The sequence below is a fragment of the Scaptodrosophila lebanonensis genome, unplaced genomic scaffold (genome assembly GCF_003285725.1).
Source record: "Scaptodrosophila lebanonensis strain 11010-0011.00,11010-0021.00 unplaced genomic scaffold, SlebRS2 tig00000001-arrow-pilon, whole genome shotgun sequence".
In the NCBI taxonomy this organism is placed as follows: Eukaryota; Metazoa; Arthropoda; class Insecta; order Diptera; family Drosophilidae; genus Scaptodrosophila; species Scaptodrosophila lebanonensis.
In genome coordinates this window covers 24,831,679-24,850,529 of record NW_022060529.1, presented here as the reverse complement: position 1 = coordinate 24,850,529, position 18,851 = coordinate 24,831,679, and positions in this window count along the sequence as shown.

Genomic DNA, 18,851 nt, shown 5'->3' with positions numbered 1-18,851 from the left:
ATGGATATCGTGTTTAATTTGCGTTTAATATCTGTGAGCGGGTCAAAGCTATGGTTGTTGTGAGGAAAACAAAACACAAACTTACCAAAAATGTATGTAACTATATATAAGTCGAAGTTTTCCGCTGCTTAACCAGCAGCATTTCGATTAATAAATGTGGCAGCAGGATGCGATGGTATCCTTCAATGGAGGGAGGGGATGGGGAAGGTGGATTTTGACAGCAGCCTCAAGCACATGAGTTAGCCTGCATACATACAAAGAGAGGCATCGGACATGACAGCTATGCTGTAAGCTCTCATTAATGGATATAACAGACACAGCTAAAAATTCAGCTTAAAATACTGTGGTATGGGGTATTTGGGGAATGTGTGCTGTAGAGTGTGTGTGTGTGTGAAAGCGTTAACGACTTCCGATAGTTGAAAAGTTGTACGCCCAGTCAGAAGCGCTCCAGGAAAAGTCGGATAAAGAGCTAACACAAAAAGAAGGGATTGTTTGCTGAGCAAACTGTGTGGATATTACATAATTGCAGCTGCTTCAAGTGTTCTCTCTCCCTCTCACTATCGCCTGTTCTCTCCTCTTTCGACTACCTTAAAAAGAAATGGCCCCAACTGCACCGCTATGGGTGATGTGTCGTAATTTGTAATCTCAACAGCGGCAAGTAGCAACAAGCATGAAATTTGTTATCGTTTTAATGTTTTTTGTTTGCGGTCCTTGTTGTTATTGCTGCTATTGTGAAATTGCTAAGGCAATAGCTACACATGCTCTTTATCGTGCTATCACTTGAGAATACCCACGCAAAGGATTTTATGCGTGCATAGTACATATATTAGGTATTTCTCTAGTTCTAGCTCTTATTTTAAACAGTATGTATATACTTACGAGTATTTATACATGTTTGTGTGCTCTATGTCGTCTAGACTTTGCCACATGCCGCAGAAACAGGTAAGCAAGCGAGTTGACTGAACCCAAAAGCACAAATTAGAAAACAGTAAGAAACAACAACAGTGACTGCAACAACAATGTCGTGTGCCTTTGGCGAAGTTATTTGCCGCAGCGCTGGTAAGTATGCTACAAAATATTATATTAGCAAATAAAAGCGATGGCAAAGCAGAACAACACAACCGAGAAAAGCGAAGCAAAGCAACGCAAAGCAGAGCAGAGAAAAGAAGCTAAAGCAAATACAGCAACAACCACTCACACACACACACACAAATGCTCAAGCATTGCCGTGCGCTTTATCCATGCGTGAGAGCGAGTGGGAACAAAATTATATTGAAATTACAAAATGCTTAACTTTATGCATACAAGTACACATACATACTTACCGCAAGCACATACTCGTACGAGTGTGTATATATGTATGTATGTATATGCATGTGCTCAAATATATACTAATATCAGCGAATGGCTTGCATAAACTGTATGCCAAAGCCTTTTACTTAAGATGTCTAGTCGTACGCTCATTAAATAGCTGCTGATTTTTGCTTATGCTTCGCACCTTCGTGGCTTAGACACACCGTAGGCACATATAGGCATATATATGTACATATGTATGTACCATATGCCACGCTTTCTTTGCACTAAGTAATATGTTTTATGCATACAGTTTTCGAGAATATGCTATGGATGTTTTTATGGGCAGTCAGTAACATTGTAGAAAATTGCTTTGCCAACCTTAGGGGAACAACATACTCGTATTACATACAAATGCGTTACTGCCATCCGCGCCACAGCTTAACTCCAGATTCGAGATCCGAATAGAAAATGCAGCCAAGTGCTATCAGCCGCTTTTGTCAAAATATTTACACTTCGTTAACTGTCAAAAGGCATCGAAGACATTTTCGACCCAGGGGGCGAGCACGGGACGCCTTGGGTGAGGAGAGCATTTAAAATTTGTTGAATTTATTATTTGTTATTTCTTTTCATTCTTTTGAAAAACACTTTATGCAAATGGAAATGCCTACAACAACATTTTCTGGGCCAACGCGCAGTCAACAACAACAAAAGCAGCTGAATCAGAAAATGTTACAAGAGACGGCGTTAAGGTTAAGTGCTGCTGCCAGAGCACAGATTATTTGGCTACCATTAATAGAGGTGGCATCCAGATTTCTGGGTCGCCCAGATAATGAAATTAAGACCATGAAGTGCAGACAACAACCGCACAAAACCAAAAATGACGGGCTACACTGGTCAGGCAAACAATATCAATAAAGGCGTGTGGGCGGCAATCAAAACAAAATGGCGCTCAGTTCTGGCAGCACAACGAATTATGCCATTAAAATACATTTTCAATTAGCACACGAACACCGTTACAGGATGCACGGTCCTATCTCCGCACCATCACTCAGCGACCACGTTCTAAAAATAAATGTGCGAATTGGAAAACCTTTCGACAACCAGCAACTGTAACAATTTTGGCACCTGACCGCGCACAAAGGGCTAAATGGTCGGGTACACGCCCATAACGCCCTGCCTGACCAGCAACCACAAACACCTGCTGGGAAATTCTTTTAATTAGCACAAAACAAAGGGCAAAGTACAACAAGGAGAGATGTCGATGTCGACGTTGAAGCCGGCGCCGACGCCAACGAGGACGAGGACGAGGACGAAACAATGAGCGGAAAATTCTATTCAATAGAAAATTAAGAGAAAAGCAAAGTAAATAATTGAAGTTGCGGAGAGGTAAGTTGGCCGCAACAAAGTAACACCAACAACAAGCAAAGATACAAAAAGTTGAAGGTAAACAAACATTAACGACCTGAAATGGCAAAACCCACCGCCGCTTATGCCACTCGGTGCGCTGTTCCCTGTTTCCAGGTTATGTCGCCGTCATCATCGCCGTTGCCGCCATCGTCATCATCTTCGTTGCCATTCTAATAAAATTCCTTTATTGTTCGATGCTGATTGTGTGAAATTGGCAGCTCACTCTTATGTTTCTGGCATGTATTGATTAAGATTGTTGCCCATTATAACTGAAGCATCACACGAGAATAACCAAATTACCAAACATTTCCTGCGACAAGCAGCCATCCAGGTACGAATATGAAGAAGGAAGGCATGAGACATTTTCTAGCAGGCGAAGTGGACAGAATGATTAAATATTCTTTAATCTACATTCAATTCCATTAATCCACATAGATGTATGTTGGTTGCATCTGGATAACTCATGAAGTATAGTACAAGAAGTCACATTTGTACTCATCCGCAACAAGGAACTCTGAGTTAATATTCCTAAATACATAGCAGATGCTGCAGCTTTTATAAAATCACTATTTGCATAATTTGTTTCAAAAATAATAAAATATATCCAAAGTTGCGCATTAAAAAACTATTATATTTGCGCTTAGAATTCATATGGCTTCGATATGTAAAGCATATTGACTCGAATATTGTGAGACTTTACATAGCATTTTGTAAAGACAGCAATAACAATAATGATTGTGAGCGAACAATAGGGTACAAAAATAATGCCCCAAGAGTGTTGACAGTCTACCTACTCGTATTACTTGTATATGTCATCCTATGCTTACAAAATAATCAAATCAGAACAATTTCTTTAAAATCTCTTCAGATTATTTTTTAAAATTTTGGCTCTTATTTACTTATTCATTTATAAGTTGCCAACTTTTTATTACAAACCAATAAAATGTGTTCTTAATATTTGTATAATATTTTTCCATGTGCCGACATATAACAACATTTTCCATAAATCTATCCACATTAAATGCACCTCTATTCAATTAATCGCTATTACCCAAATGATAAAAACGAAATCTAATACAATTAAATGCAATGACAAATGTGTAATATGTGGCCCACATAGCTGATAGGCTTCACCTACGTCAGTTATATAGGATGTACTATTAAAATATGAATGCAGATGGAAGCCGTAACATGTAACAAGTGACGAAGGAAAGACAAAAACAAACAATCAAATAACAGACAATTCCAAATGTTGTTCATCCATTTAACTCAAGGGCTTTAATCATTTGCAGACAAGGTATCATTAAAACATATGTAATTGTTCGTTCATGTGAAAAAAATGTCCTTTAGCTTTTGTAAAAATTTGCGTAGCTTTAAACTTAAGCATAGTTAGTATAGTAGTATATGCGTATTACTATGAAAATACCGTCCGCATAAGCAAAATGTATTTTCTAATAAAGCAGGTTAGCTGAGCTACTTCCACATAGATGCTCGGACTGCAGCCATGCATCACCAAAGCCAAATGTGGCACAACTTAGCCACAGCATTTCCGAAAAGCAGAGATAATCCTGGAGAGTCGAGAATGAAGTACTTCTTGCGAGAGGCATATGCTTTTCTAAAGTCCGTGCTATTTCCATTCAGCTCACCAAACTAAGAGAGTCTGCAGCGAGCACCATTGACAGAAGGCTGAATGCGAATAATAGAGAGAGAGAGAGAGAGACAGAGAGGGAGAGAGAGGGAGGGAGAGGGAGAGCGATAGTTCACGAGGCAGAGCACGTGCTGTGCGTGAACGTGTAAAGTGTGTGCCATAATATGAAAGCTCGAAGTAAAAAACAGAAACGCACAGACATGGCGACAAAGCAGATGACAAGTAATGCGGCACTGGTTTGATAAGAAATGGGATACACATCCAAATCCTATGACACACAGATACGCTAACATATGACAGCTGTCCTGGCAATCAATATCAAATAAAGGAAATAACGCTAGAGTCGAGCGAAAATACAAAAAAAGTATCAGATTTTAAAATATAATTTTATTTAATTAAAAAAAATTCTTTGCAATTAAATGTTTTTAAAATTCATCAATGAAATTAAATTTAAAATATTTAATATTCATAGGTAAGACAAATAGTTCAAGACAATAGTTTCAAAAGCATTCATTTACATTGGAATTGTGTCGATGTGTGCTGTGAATGTCTATTCGTGGCTGTGTGTGTGTAGTAACAACAACAACAACTGCGGGCAGAGCTTGGACTCAGATTATATTTATGGCCATAAGTTTCATAACTCTTCTATTATTATGATATCACAACGGGCGTTTTAGGCCCAAATGGGTAGCTGAGCACCATCGCCCCAGCCCCTGCAACCTATCATGAAGAAACTGAAGTTATGGGAAATCATCGACAGCGGAGAGAGGGGGGTCTGGGCGAAGCAGCCACATTTTGAAATAGTTGCATTCATTATATTCTTATTTCTGGGGTCTGGGCGAAGCAGCCATATTTTGAAGTAGTTGCATTCATTATATTCTTATTTCCTTTGGGTACAATATATAAACAATTCGATCAACACGTAATGAAATTTCTTTGAATTTCGAAGCTATAATACATTAAATTACCAATATTTTCGACTTATTTTCATTCCGAAGGCCAATTCTAACGGCAGAAAATAACGATAAATTCGTACTTGTCAATTTATTTTAAGTCAGCTTATTAAAGTGATTTTCAGTCCATTTACCGGAGAACCGTTTTTGTATAATTATTATCTAAATAAAACCCAAAAACAATTGTGCAGACAGTATTCAGTTGTGGATTTAGGTAAAATAAATAGCAAATAGATCCTTATTGTTCTACAAAGAATATAAATGTAGATTCAGGGGCAAATGAGTCTAATAAATTAGGAGCCAGCTTAATTAATGGGGAAAAATGTAGGAATTGATTTTGGAGCAACTCAATACTCTTCTAATGCTTCTATACTGGACACACCAAGAAAGGTGTATAAATATAGTGTTTCTAAGGTATCTTAAGTTCCTTAAATTCTAATTTCATTTTTTTTCTGACATTTGGCGATGAATCGGGATTGCACATACTTGTAAAATCTCCAACATAGCGGACGCATTAATATACATTATTGATAGATTGATTAGATTATTTTTGAGAATTTTTCATGATTTTAGTTCAAATTACAACGTATTGTGCCTTTTAACGTACATATGTCACAAAGCTAACTACGTTAGGGTTTTAATTATTTTCACCACAACATAACAATTTTCCAATTTCGAAAGCCATATACATGTACGCATTTTCCGGCTAAAAAAAGCTTTTCACAGTTATCGTTATTTTCAGCTCACAATTTTCACCATTTTCAGTTTTTTATTAAATCAAACCTATGTATAGTGTCCTCTTCGTACAACGGAGAAACTAAAAGTACAAAAGAACCAAGTGTTTCAAAACGAAACAAAACAAGACAATTTTTGAAAGCGTAAAAAATAAATGCAAGCGGATTGTTTCGATAAAAAAATTACTGTGGAAGAATTTTGCTACTAGGTTGATTCAGGATTGTTGAAGATCCAGATTAGGTAAGTTAGATATGTTAAGAAGTTATATATTGAAGCAGGCTCTTCCTAAACTCATCCTAGAATATAAGCCCATACACACTAACCCATAGCTGCATAATTGTTTATTAATTTATTATTATTAGTTACACACTAAGAATGCATCAGCCTTCAGAGCTGTATAATTTTTTATTATTATAAGTTACACACTAAGAACACACCGACATTCGAAGACAGGCGTTAATCTAAAGTACGCTTAAATTAAATAAATACATTTGTACATATATCTAAACAACTAAAATATCATTTTAATTACCAAATGGTTTTAGAATGAAATTAATGAAAATGCGATCAACCTTAAAAGCAAGCGTGAATAATTGGTATATGGCGACCAGAGGATAATAAAGATCAAATGTAATTTGTATTTACTGCAACTACTTCTACTTGCCCTCGAGGCATCATCTGCCAAGTTTATTAGGGACAGACCAGAGAGGTGTTGACTGTGCCAACCAGAAGCAGCGGGGCTTCTGGGGTTCGAGAATCTCTGCGAATTTTTTGCTTATGAACCAAATTGAGCACGTTTAATGATGCGTAAACTTTCAGTAGAGTTAAGGGAGGGCACATGGAAAAGAAGATATGCCTATTTGCATACCATAGCCCGCAACAGCTCAGGCTTTGTGGCAATGTCGGCGTCTGTGTCTGAGCCTCGCGGCGCACCAAACTGAGACATGATAAACTTTATCATGGCGGCTACACCGAGCACATAAAGCAGTCCAGGCACTACTGCCAATAGCAGATGCAGTGGCACGACACCACAGAATGCGGCAACACCCGGCCGATACCACAGTGCTGCCACGGCTCTGGCTCTGCACTGTGACCACAAAATGCATGTCAACCGCAGCGACGCGTTGCGGCACAAAACCATAAAAACACAGCAAATTAATATTTTATAACTTAATTAAAAGCAAAAAACCTGACGGGGCGAAGGAGCAGCAACAATTTTGCACGCACCCTCGACCAGCGCATGGACTGGACGGGCAACTTTAAGTTTGCCATTGCATTTTTAATATTCATACGCCACGTGTGCCGCACACATACACACACACACGCGTAGCCAGCATTCTAACGTGGTCGCTGCTGCTACGCACAGTCAATTTAATTTTAATTTGCACTTCATGCATAAATAAAAACAGCGCCAGTCCGGCTCGAAATTGATGGGCAGTGTGCGACAAAAAGCTGATAGCTCTGGCACATGAGCAGAGCAACATACTTACGTACAAACATACATACACGATTGAATGTTAAGCAAAAACAAAAAACAACAAAAAAGAAAACATTGATTTTCCTACAATTGGACGCAACGCGACAACAACAACGACGATGACAGCAGGCAGGCCATTAAAGCGACGCCAACTGCGGTTGCCGCCTGCGATTGTTTGTGGAAATGTGCAACGGAAGCGGAAGATTTCACTGCGCCTGCCACTGGAAGGACAAGGGAACGGGCATTGGAAGGCGCGCGAGGACATTGTTTGCAGCTGCTCAAGCTGTGGCCAGTTAGCCATGTGTTGGTGTTTGAGTGTGCAGGAGCACAACAATGTTTCACAAAAAGGCTTCCCAGTTTTTTATGGCATATTATGGCAAATATTTGCCGTTAATCAGTGCGTGCCGGCAGCTAGCATGAGGAAACGTGAAATCAACAACATCGTATGGACATCACATTGTTGCAACAATTAACCAAATGTACAAATGCATGTGAAATCCAAGTTCACAAAACTGCCTCCTCAATTAAAAAAGACAAGCATTTAAGCCGCACCCAACCAATGAATGCAGCATCAACCATATCAACTACATCAACCGTACCAGTTACATGCATCAACCATGCCAACTACATCAACCAACAACAACCATCAGTGTCCACAAACTAACTCACAAAACACTGCAAATATCGCAAATGTTTTGTTACTGCTGCTGCTATTTTAATTGTTGTTATGGCACGCCAGGCCGACAGTCGTGGCATGAAAAGGCAGCGAAAAACAAAACGAGAGCAGTCCAAAATGTTTCTAGTCCGAAATGATACACTTCTCCAAAAAGTATTCGCCGTTCTGCTCCACAAAATGGCAGTCCACAAAGCTAATGGCCTCTTCATTTCCTAATTTAATATAAAAATTATGTTCTTGGGGCTAGGTCTGGAAAGTAAAGAGATTCAAAGTGTAATTCATGGATTTTTGCCAATGGCAACTGCTGATGTATGGGAATGGCGTATCAACCAATCAATTCCTTGATCAAAATATGGCAAAAGGGGTCTGAAAACATTTTGTTTTGCTCAGCTGTTCCTCTTACATTGCTTCGAGGGTCGTCCAAAATCCTTTGGTACATTATTGAGTTGCTTCGTCCATCGTCTAAGCTCGTTTTAATTTAGATGCCTATAACTTAACAACTTAGTTCACATAGACAGTGTTTATTTCTTTTCTAATTTGCGAGATGCAACTTTGTCAATTTTTTACAAAAGCAATTATAATAACTTACGTAATCGATTGTTGATCAATAACTATAGTTATAATATCGACATAGCTGAAGTCAAAGCACAACCACAATCACGTGGTTAATGTACTCGTGGGAAATCGTATTCATGGTTAGAAACATTTCGAACTGCCCTCGTAAACACCATAAACGGCCTAGTTAAACATTCGGCAAGCGCGAACTATTGACCGATTTGCTAATTGGCTGAAAAAATCTTACTGTAACAAAGTAAAATGTGCATAATTTAATTGCTTTTGTAGAACAAATAGACAGCTTAACAGTACATACAATACAGATCCAAACATCAATTTTAGCTGATTCATGGCTATGGACTTTAAATCCGAAATTGGTATTTGCGCTTTCGAGCTCAGTTTCCATGACGTTGATATTGTAACAAAAATAGATAATCATATAGCAATGGGGAGTTGTGGACGGAATACTTCAAGACAAGAAGGGTGCGAAAGAATTGAAATGCAAAAGAAGATCCTGTTCCCTAGGGAGAGTCTACATACAAAGTCTTCCTAACATAGGCTCAGTCGTTTTCCCATTCCAGGCGTTCATACAGACGGACATGTCTAGATCCACTTTTCTTACCATACTGCGGTCGGAGATGCCTATTTCTGCATTTGCACAAAGTTAATTTATTCCTTTACTGGGATCAGATACAGCATTGTTATGCCCTTGGAAATTTACTTCTCCGTTATGTGACGAATATAGTTAATAAAAAATATGCTTATAAAGCGTCTCTGGCATTTCCTGCTTCCCAAAAAATCAGAACTGCCGCTGGCGAGCTCTTTCCCAAGAAAATCGTCGACGTAACTGGTAAGGCCACAATTTTAATTCAGATTTTAGTTGTATATTGAAGACCAAATAAAAGCCCCTTGTGTAAAATTACTTGAGTTTCAATTAACAAAAAAATAACATAGACATGCATATCGTTTCTATTAAGGCTAAAAGACTACAAAGTAGTTAGCATGGAAACGTATATATACAAGTATTCATCTTGTCATGATAATCATACATGTCCCTATAATATATACCTCCTTGTGGGAGTTACAAATATCTACCCTAATCCATCACCAAACAGTTCGGAGCAAGTATTAACCTAACGTGCGACGTGAATACGAATAGCGCCTATTTATAACAGCGTTCACGCCTTTCATCCATCCCATCCATAAATAATGAAATCTAAAATTTGTTTCTACCGTCTCCCATGCAAATAGACAACCTTTAGCGGATCATAAATCATAATGTATCCCTCTATACCCTTGCAATACATCAAATAGACACGACCGCGTAACTGGAGGCAAAAAAATATTTGAATACTCTATGCGGTAATGTTTCAATTAGCTTGTGAAAAAATATTTATGACCTCATAAAAAGTGGGCATAAAAAGCATACCAGCAATAATAGGGACGGGACAATAGACGCCCCTGCGAAGTAGACAACATAATTTTCATCTATTCCGAGAATATCAGAGTTTTTAGCGCTTGCTCGCTTACTGACTGACAACCACGTCGTTCACACGTACATACCATAACCCCAACACAACAAAAGTAATCAAGTGTCACTGCAAACAAAGCACAACTCCAAAAGCATTACATCGGGCCGAGTCGAGGCCTGTGCGTGGCAACCAACACACACAACAATTGCTACAATGGCGAGACAAGCGAATTGCCGTGGCTGTCGATCTGGCCGCATCATCAACATCAGGAGCAGCAACAACACAGCAAGCGACAAAAATCAATGGGCTGGAAAATATTTATGATGCCCACATATGGGCTACCTCACCTCCCCTAGCCCGGTCAGCCTGGCCCGGTGATTTGGACCTAGACCTGGTATGGTGTGGCATGGTATGGTAAGGTATGGTGTGGTGCGGCGTGAAGTTTGGCAAAATGGCAAAAGTCAACATGTATGTAGGTAGAGCCAACGGAAATTGGGCAAGGGGACAGAGAGCAATATTCAAATGGACATTGCAGTCTGAAACCGACGGGCTGCGGGGGCAGGTGGGCTGAGTCTTTAAAAAGCAATTAACACACATAAAAATAAGGTGCAGGCGAGTGAATTCTGTAATTTCCCCAATCTTATGAGCTCATTTTGATAATGAATAGTAGTATGCACGTTTGATGCTACAGATTCCATATTGTGATATAAACTTCAGCATAAAGTACATAAATGTGTTTCGTACTTTAAGGGACTTACAGTTAATTTGGTCCAATATATTAGATATCGCCTTAGTGTAAGACACACATTAAAGATAAATGGCCAGCAATTTTAATGCATCAAAATTTCTGTAATAAAAGCTAAAAATATTATAAAATTGTTGGTACAACTTAAATGATATGAGACAATTTAATAGCTTAACTGTTAGGTGTTATATCCTTTATAATAAACTACAGCCTCAAGTCGGTGTTTCATCAAATCAACAAATTGTTGGGTCTTTTCCACTGAAATCCTTGCACACTCCTCTTTTAGGTAATTTCCAGTAATTTCTTTAAGGATGACTCACAGGTTGTCAACTACATTTAAATGTGATGCATGTGCTGACGGGACCATTAAGTGGGGAAATTTCAAAACAGCTAATTTCCATACGATTCCCGCATTGTGTCTGTTGTTAAATTGTTGTGCTGATAGAAACGAAAATGTATCCTAATTCTAAGAAATCACGGCGTATACTATATACGAGTGTTGAGTTTCGTTTTCTCTGTTCCTCATTGTACAATTATGGGTAAGGAGAGGGCGCCATGCTGGTATCAAAAGTAGCCAAATAGCTTCTGTCATACATCAGCTGGAGGATATTCCAGTTATCTACTACTACTACATTTTAGTCATAAACTCTTTCATGACTCCAATAAGCGAAAATATTAGCGTAGTTCGTAGTTCGTAGTAAATGCAAACAAAGCCCGAATTTAATGTTCAAAATAAAATTTAAATTTTTTTTAAAAGCATTTATTTATTCATAAATATCCATTTGTCCCCTTCAAAGTAATCCCCCTCAAATGTATCAAAGTTTGTTGTTTGTAAACGGCAAGGTAGCTTCCCCTTATCAAACCCAATAGCGCAAATTATCAGGTCGAATTCAGAGAGTTGCAGACAATAATTAAGCTGTACCCTTTGCAAAACTACAAAAAGTTATAAAAGCAACTTGCTGAGCATAGCATGTTACGATAATTAACACTTTTGATTTGAGTTACGTGATGGGACTTATGAGCTGTGATGTGGTGCCGTTTCGGCTGCATAATCGAATAGGCACAAAGATGCGCCTTTTGTGCTTCACCGAAGAATATGAGGACGTAATTCTTAGTTATGAATCAATTTGGGCGGTCCTGATGGCCAGCAAAAATATAGGAGAATTTGCGCTTTGTGCCAAGCTAATTAAAATGCATATATGTAGAAATGCTTGACAGAGAACTCATACCAATTGCTTAAGAACAAAAAGGTAATTGATGTGCATTCCAACCAGACTACGCTCCCATCGGTGTTGTTGTTGGGCCACAAATGAATTTTTCCAGCCAGACAACATATCATTAACCGTAGAAAAGCTGTGAGGCAGAGTGATTCCATACAATAGCTAAAAATTGATATTTAAGGAGTAGCTTGGATACTTTAAACAAATTTAATCTATGCCCAGCAGACAGCACATTATAAAGGAGTGCAATAAAAATGTCATATGTAGTTATTTAGATAACTTAGTGTATATAGTATGTATGTCGTATAGAAATTAGCTCAAAGTAACGAATGTAGAAGCAAAGAAATATATAAGTAATACGTATATGTACTATAAATGTATAATTGTATTTTATGTAATTTTGTATTTATTTTATGTGTTTGTTATTTTAATGGTGAACAAATAATAAATAGAAAGGCACTTTATAATTTCGCCTAATATTGAACAAACGGGCTCGAATATTTTAGTTCGAAGGCATCCATTTACACAGTGTAATCTCTGCTGGTCTGTCTCCGGCAGAAATATTTGATTGAGCGCGTCATCTTTGGCCAAGAGGCATTTACACAGAACCAACAGACAGACAGACAGACAGGCTGTTTGTTCTATGTGCCCCGCCCGTTTACCCCATCCCTCAGCCAATATTCAAAATGAACTTAACAGTCTGTTGGTCGCTAATACGAAATCCAATCTTACAGACTGACAGTTCGGCGCCCGCTAATGTTTTGGCATTGAGATTTTAATTTAATCTAAGTCTGTTGGAAAAAAAACCAATTTGTTTTATTAAACTGTGACAGCGTCGCATGCGATGATTTCTGATTTTTGCATACAAATTGTCTAATCAAAAGCCAATTTCATTTCAATAGTGTTTGATGTGCTCCACAGGAACGTGCCACGCGTACACTATGCCCGTGCGTGCCACTTCCTCCAACGAAGCGCCACCGATTGTGAAAAGGTGATAACTAATAATGCAAACAGCCAGACGATCAAGGACGAAGCTTTGGTTGCGGCAAAACCAAAATGTAAGATATACAAGTGTCCCTCTTGTTTGAGGCTTGTTTTCCAGATTTTCTTTCAATTCACTCTCAACCGCAGCAGCGCACACAATTATGCTATTAAAATATACTTTTTTCAATTAGTCGCTCTCGCAATCCGCGCCAAGTCTGCAAACATTTTTGGCAGTTTTAGAAGGCGTCATCGCACAGTATGGGACGTTCGTATTAATTTCGACATCCTAATTAGACAGCAGACAGTGTCTTCAGCTGGCAAGGACAACAGCAAAGAACAACTGACAGCAGGAAAAAATCCCAGCACCAAAGAGACGCGTTCGCTTTAAACAGCCGGGGAAATTTTTAATTAAAACCCGCAAGGGGCGACGGAGAAGGAAAGGCTGCTAAAAGAAAAGGAAAGTCGGCGGCCGGAAAATTGTAGCCGCAGAATTTACAAATTATGCGGGCAGCCAAAAAGTTTAATGGAATTTTGATTTTACACAGTGCGTTGCGACGGCGGTGTCAAAACATTTTCAACTTTAATAATGGGTCTTGACTTAATGGAAGGCATGGCATGGTAATAGCCATGCAAGATTAATAAAGCAGTGTAGGCAACAACAGGGGTATCAGCAAGAAAAGTTAGCCAAAGGTCAAAAAGTTAAATGCTTTGGCCCTTCTTCATCCTAGCCCTCAAGTTCAAACAGTGCCAAAGGTATGTTGCAGGTTATAATGTGAAAATGTGCTTGTTGGCACTCGTATGTGGGCAGGTATCTGCATGAATCTAAAAGTTGGCTCAACATATAAGTATATACGAGTATGTATGTGAGTCGGGCACACAAATTTATAAAGATATACATACTATATGCGACAACTGTGTTTTCGGTCTAATCCAAAACTTCATTAATGCAAGTGGCCAGCTCAAGGTGCGCCTGCACTGGTCTCCCAAAATGCTGACTACAAACTTTGGATGGCTAATAAATTGAAATATAAGTAACTGCACTGTGCACATGGCCGAGTGTGCGATTGTACGTGTATGTGTGTGTTCTGGCAACAGTTTTCATTTGTGTTAATATTTCCAGTTGTACGTTTCCTCGCTCGGCAATCCGACAGCTTTGTTTGTGCCTTTTGCCTATGGAGTGAAAAGTTCAAGTCACATATCGGCGACTTCACTCAGTCCACTTGGGCAATTAGAGTTGCAAGTTCTTGCCAGGGCTTGTTCTCAAAACTTTGAACATTGCTGGGAGACCTGAACTTTTTCGTCAGGCATTGCAGTAATTGCGTGCGTATTGTGCCTTAGTAGGTATATAGGTATGTAGGTATGTAGGTATGTATGTATGTATTTTGGCCACAGTTTCCCTTTGTGAGATACAACTTTTGGGGTCCCGAAAGCAATTACAGAAGGCGACGGTAACTAACTGCCTGAACAGAGCTATTTACTGTAAGTATCGGCATCTCCGCTCCTACTAATGTAGCACAGAGTTGGGGGTGCACCTCTCAAAACGATTTGTCTGCGCCGTCAGATAAAATGCAGCTCCAAACCATAAGGCAGCATAATGCGTTCCAATCAGTCACGATATCCACACTTGACTGCATATCCATGACTGACTAGAAGGAAAGCAGAAATGTTGTCCCTGCTATGTAACCTGTTGTTGTTAAGCTTGCTGAGCTGGTCGGCTTATGGGACATATGATTGCTTTGATCTCCAATACGCCTGTTAAGCATGACATTACCCAAGCCTTTCCATAATCGACATCTGATATAAAGTGTATATCGATTGCCACGAAAAAAAACCAAATTGAAAACTGTAATTTGACGCATAAACTAACAAGCAGCAAACAACCGGGGTACAGTAATGACGACGAATACTACGACTATAACTACAATGTATGCATGCCTCGGTTATAGCGGATAAAATACACTTTTGTGGTACCCGTTGGAACATACTCGTACATACTTGTACATACACATAAAAGGAAGCAAAGAAAGAGGAGAATGAAACCACCTAGTGACTCCATAAAAAACTGTAGTAAACTGACGTGTACCTGAGCAATGGCATTAAGCACTAAAAACTACAGTAGTGTGGGTGAGGTGTGTGTAAGTGTATTTTTCTAGGTAGGAACTGCTCAGGTATTAGAGTAGCAACAAGCCAGCACATTATGACAACAATAAAACGTGGCAAAGCAATATACAAAAGGCGTGAGTATGTTATGCGAGAGACAGCCGAAAAGTTTTCGTAACTCTCTGAAAGTCTAAACTGGTATGACAGCTCGAAAGAAACGCATAGCTACGAAACACTTTTTCTTTTGGTTTCTACAAAAATTCAACTAAGAATACGGGTAACAAATACAGCCAGACAACAAAATTCTGACAATAACAGTAGCCGGAGAAATCTGCCAATAAGTCCTCATAACTATACGTGCTCAACCAACCCTAGCAGCGATACAGCTAAGTATTTGGGTCTGCTGCTAGACAGAAGACTAGCCTGCACACCTAGCCTACTCAGCATAAGGTCACAGCTGAATGAAAGGCTGATTAGCTGGTTGGTAAGAGGTCCACCCTGAGCCTGCACTACAAGCTTTTAATATATAACGCTGTAATGAAACCAATCTGGACCAATGGGATTCCGATCAGTGACACTGCCAGCCGAACGAGCTGTAATAACATACAAAAGTTCCAAAACAGAGCGCTTAGAATCATGTCTAATGCGCACCTATTCCATTTAAACGTGGAGATTCCCAACGAGCTCGGATTCTCATGGGTTCAGCAGGAGATTACCAGGGTGAGCAAAGCCCACATGGAGCGACTGGATAGGTACACCAACCCCCTCGCCATTAAGCTGCTAGCCAACAGCACCTTCCTCATCGCACAAACTGAACTCTCTATCAACCCACCATCCTACTAAGTCACGGAGAAAAAAAATCGTAATGCCAATGTTCTTCCATTATAATTTGAGGAAAAACCTTAAAAAGAGGATAAAGTTCCAAAAATTACAAGAGTTTTGAAAAACCACTAAAGTTGCTTTAAGTTTCTGAATGTCCCTCGCAAACGAGAATCTCTTATATGCGCTTACGCCAACTTGATATTACCGGCAGTACCGACAAACAAAAGGCGCCTCTTGCTCCTAGCCCCATGAGGGGTAGCTTTGGCTTTTTACCGATTTGCGGGCTCACCAGCAACGGCAACAGAGATGAAAAGATAAGCAAAGATTGTGAAAATTGTATTTTCTATTGTGTGTGTCCGTTGCTGCATCCCCGCCTTGGAATGCCTTGTAAGCGCAAAAACAAAGCAAAAGAAATACCGAACCGTTGCTCTATAAGCTTTCAATTGTTCAACATGCAACCCTTTGCGCCAGCCCGTTGCGCCAACAGCCGCAGCCGCCCACAACCCTCGTCAGAGCTGCTACTCAATTTCCGTTACACGCCAATGCGCCTGTAAGCAGCATGTAAATATGAAAGCAAGCAATAGAGATGCCAGAGCTATGAGCTGCAATTGTGTAGGAGTGGAGATCGGAGAGGTCGGGGCTGGAGTTTGGGGGAATCGGAGTTGGGGGAACCTTCTGGTTGGCCAGCGTGCATAAATCAAAATCAAATTTGAGTGCTGTTTAGTCAAGTGGTCCAAGCCAGTGAAGCTTGAGACAGCATGACCAATGAGTGGGTTAGACACTGGACTCTCAACTTCTTGCACACATACTGTCTAGCATTGTAGTATTTGGAACAGACCGCAGTCATCGGCTCTGGGACAATTACGTAAATACCATCAAAATTCAGCAGCTGGCAATTAAATAAGTGACGATTCATGGAACGGAGCTCGTTCTTGGCTCCTGCTGGGTTTTGCTTGCCATTTAAGTCTTTTCGTCTACGCGGCAACAATTTGCATTTTATTGGCTTTCGCTCCATTCCTGTACGAATCAACTGGGCGTAAATACAAAAGTCAAATGTGATAGCTGCCATCAAAGGGGCGGCGGATAGCGATGGCAAGCAGGCTGTCTGCCGAATCATTTGCATTACAAAGCCAGGCAAAAACACTTAGCCGGGCTTAGGCGAAGGTAGGTTGGCAAATCAAATGCCTGAGATTAAAATATATCAATAAAGTGCGGGCCAACGTCAATAGTTAAGTAAGAGTTCAACTATCGTCATCCAGCATAGATTTACTGACCATTACCAATGGACAAGATGAAATGCGTGTCAGGCTCTTAAGAATGCTCCCCCAGATATTTGCTATATCAGCTTTCATCTGATCATACTGATCAAGAATATAGTATACTATCGACCAGGTGTATTTTATAAAGATTTCAAAAATTATCAAATTTATAATACTTATAAACGCTTCTTTTTGCTATGATTTACAAAAAAAAGTAAAATTATGAACATATTTTGTGTATTATTATTTCAATGATTTTTTTATACTTTTTTAGATTTTGTATTATTCTTTATTGAGTCAGATCTTTTCTGTAAACGATATTTGATGTTATTCTATTTTGTGGCAGCAAAATAAATTGATTTTCAGGAGCTCCGACCCCCGATAGTCCAAGATTCAGTCGGCCATGAGTAAAATATTCCTTTCATAAATCGATCGTAGGGATCGTAATTCGAAAGCTGTTTTTTTTACCGGAAATTGAAGCTGTTTAAATGGGATTGACAGATAAGTTGGGATCATCGGTATATGAGCTAGTTGGGCCGTTGATAATGGTTCCTACACTTAAATTGTCGTGCAATTCCTTAATAAGCAGCCTCGTTCCATTGCACATGCTCAGAGAGCTTTAATTTCTCAAAAGCATGATTGGAATGCCGATTTTAAACTTTAATTTATGTGACGGCAGCTCAGAAGAGCTTAGAGAATTTAAAAATTCCTGTGGGTAATGGACTGTGTCACCGATTTTTGTCACGGTGTCGATTGATTTGTACATTTTTATTTTGCTGGGGAGATTTGAACAATATTGCCTTAATACTTAAAGTGACATTGAGTTTCTAGGATGTTTCTGAGCTTACTGCATCCTGTTAAGGAATTTTTTGGTAATTTTTTTTACACCTTGGGTTACATTATTGGCCTTTTAGTAAGGATCCCTATCTTTATTGCGAATATAGTATATGCTAACCGGGGAGAGTGTAGCTTCTCAGCAGTGAAAGAATCCCTTACATCGGTCCAGTAGTTTCGAGCAATCATATTTTTCCCCTTTATAATATTAGTATAAAAGTATGCTTAAACTATACGCTTTTTGGTATAAGATAAGATGAATTCGCCCCTCCCTAGTATACCATTGTACACTTTCTTTGGGTACGGAGTATACTATACTTATAAAGAAGTACGTATAGCTGTGTAGAGTGGCTGGCACCAGTGCCTTTAACAAAAGGGAAAGTTGCTTCAAGTCCATTTGTTTGCTGATTGCAAGCCAAGAACACAACTTGAACGAAAAACCTATTTGAATTTCATTTTCGTATGTAAATTTCCAATGGGTTTGAACGCGTTGTTCATTCATTCGTTTGGTCGTTTGAAACGGAAACTAAGCCACAGAAATATGCAAGTGAATTGCTTTAGTTGCCTTGACTTTCAATTCGATGCCCTCCTTCGCCTGTGCCCTGTGCCTTGTGCCTTGTACCCTGTTCTGCTCTGTTTTGCTTCGCTGTGGTCCAGTCCGCTTGCCG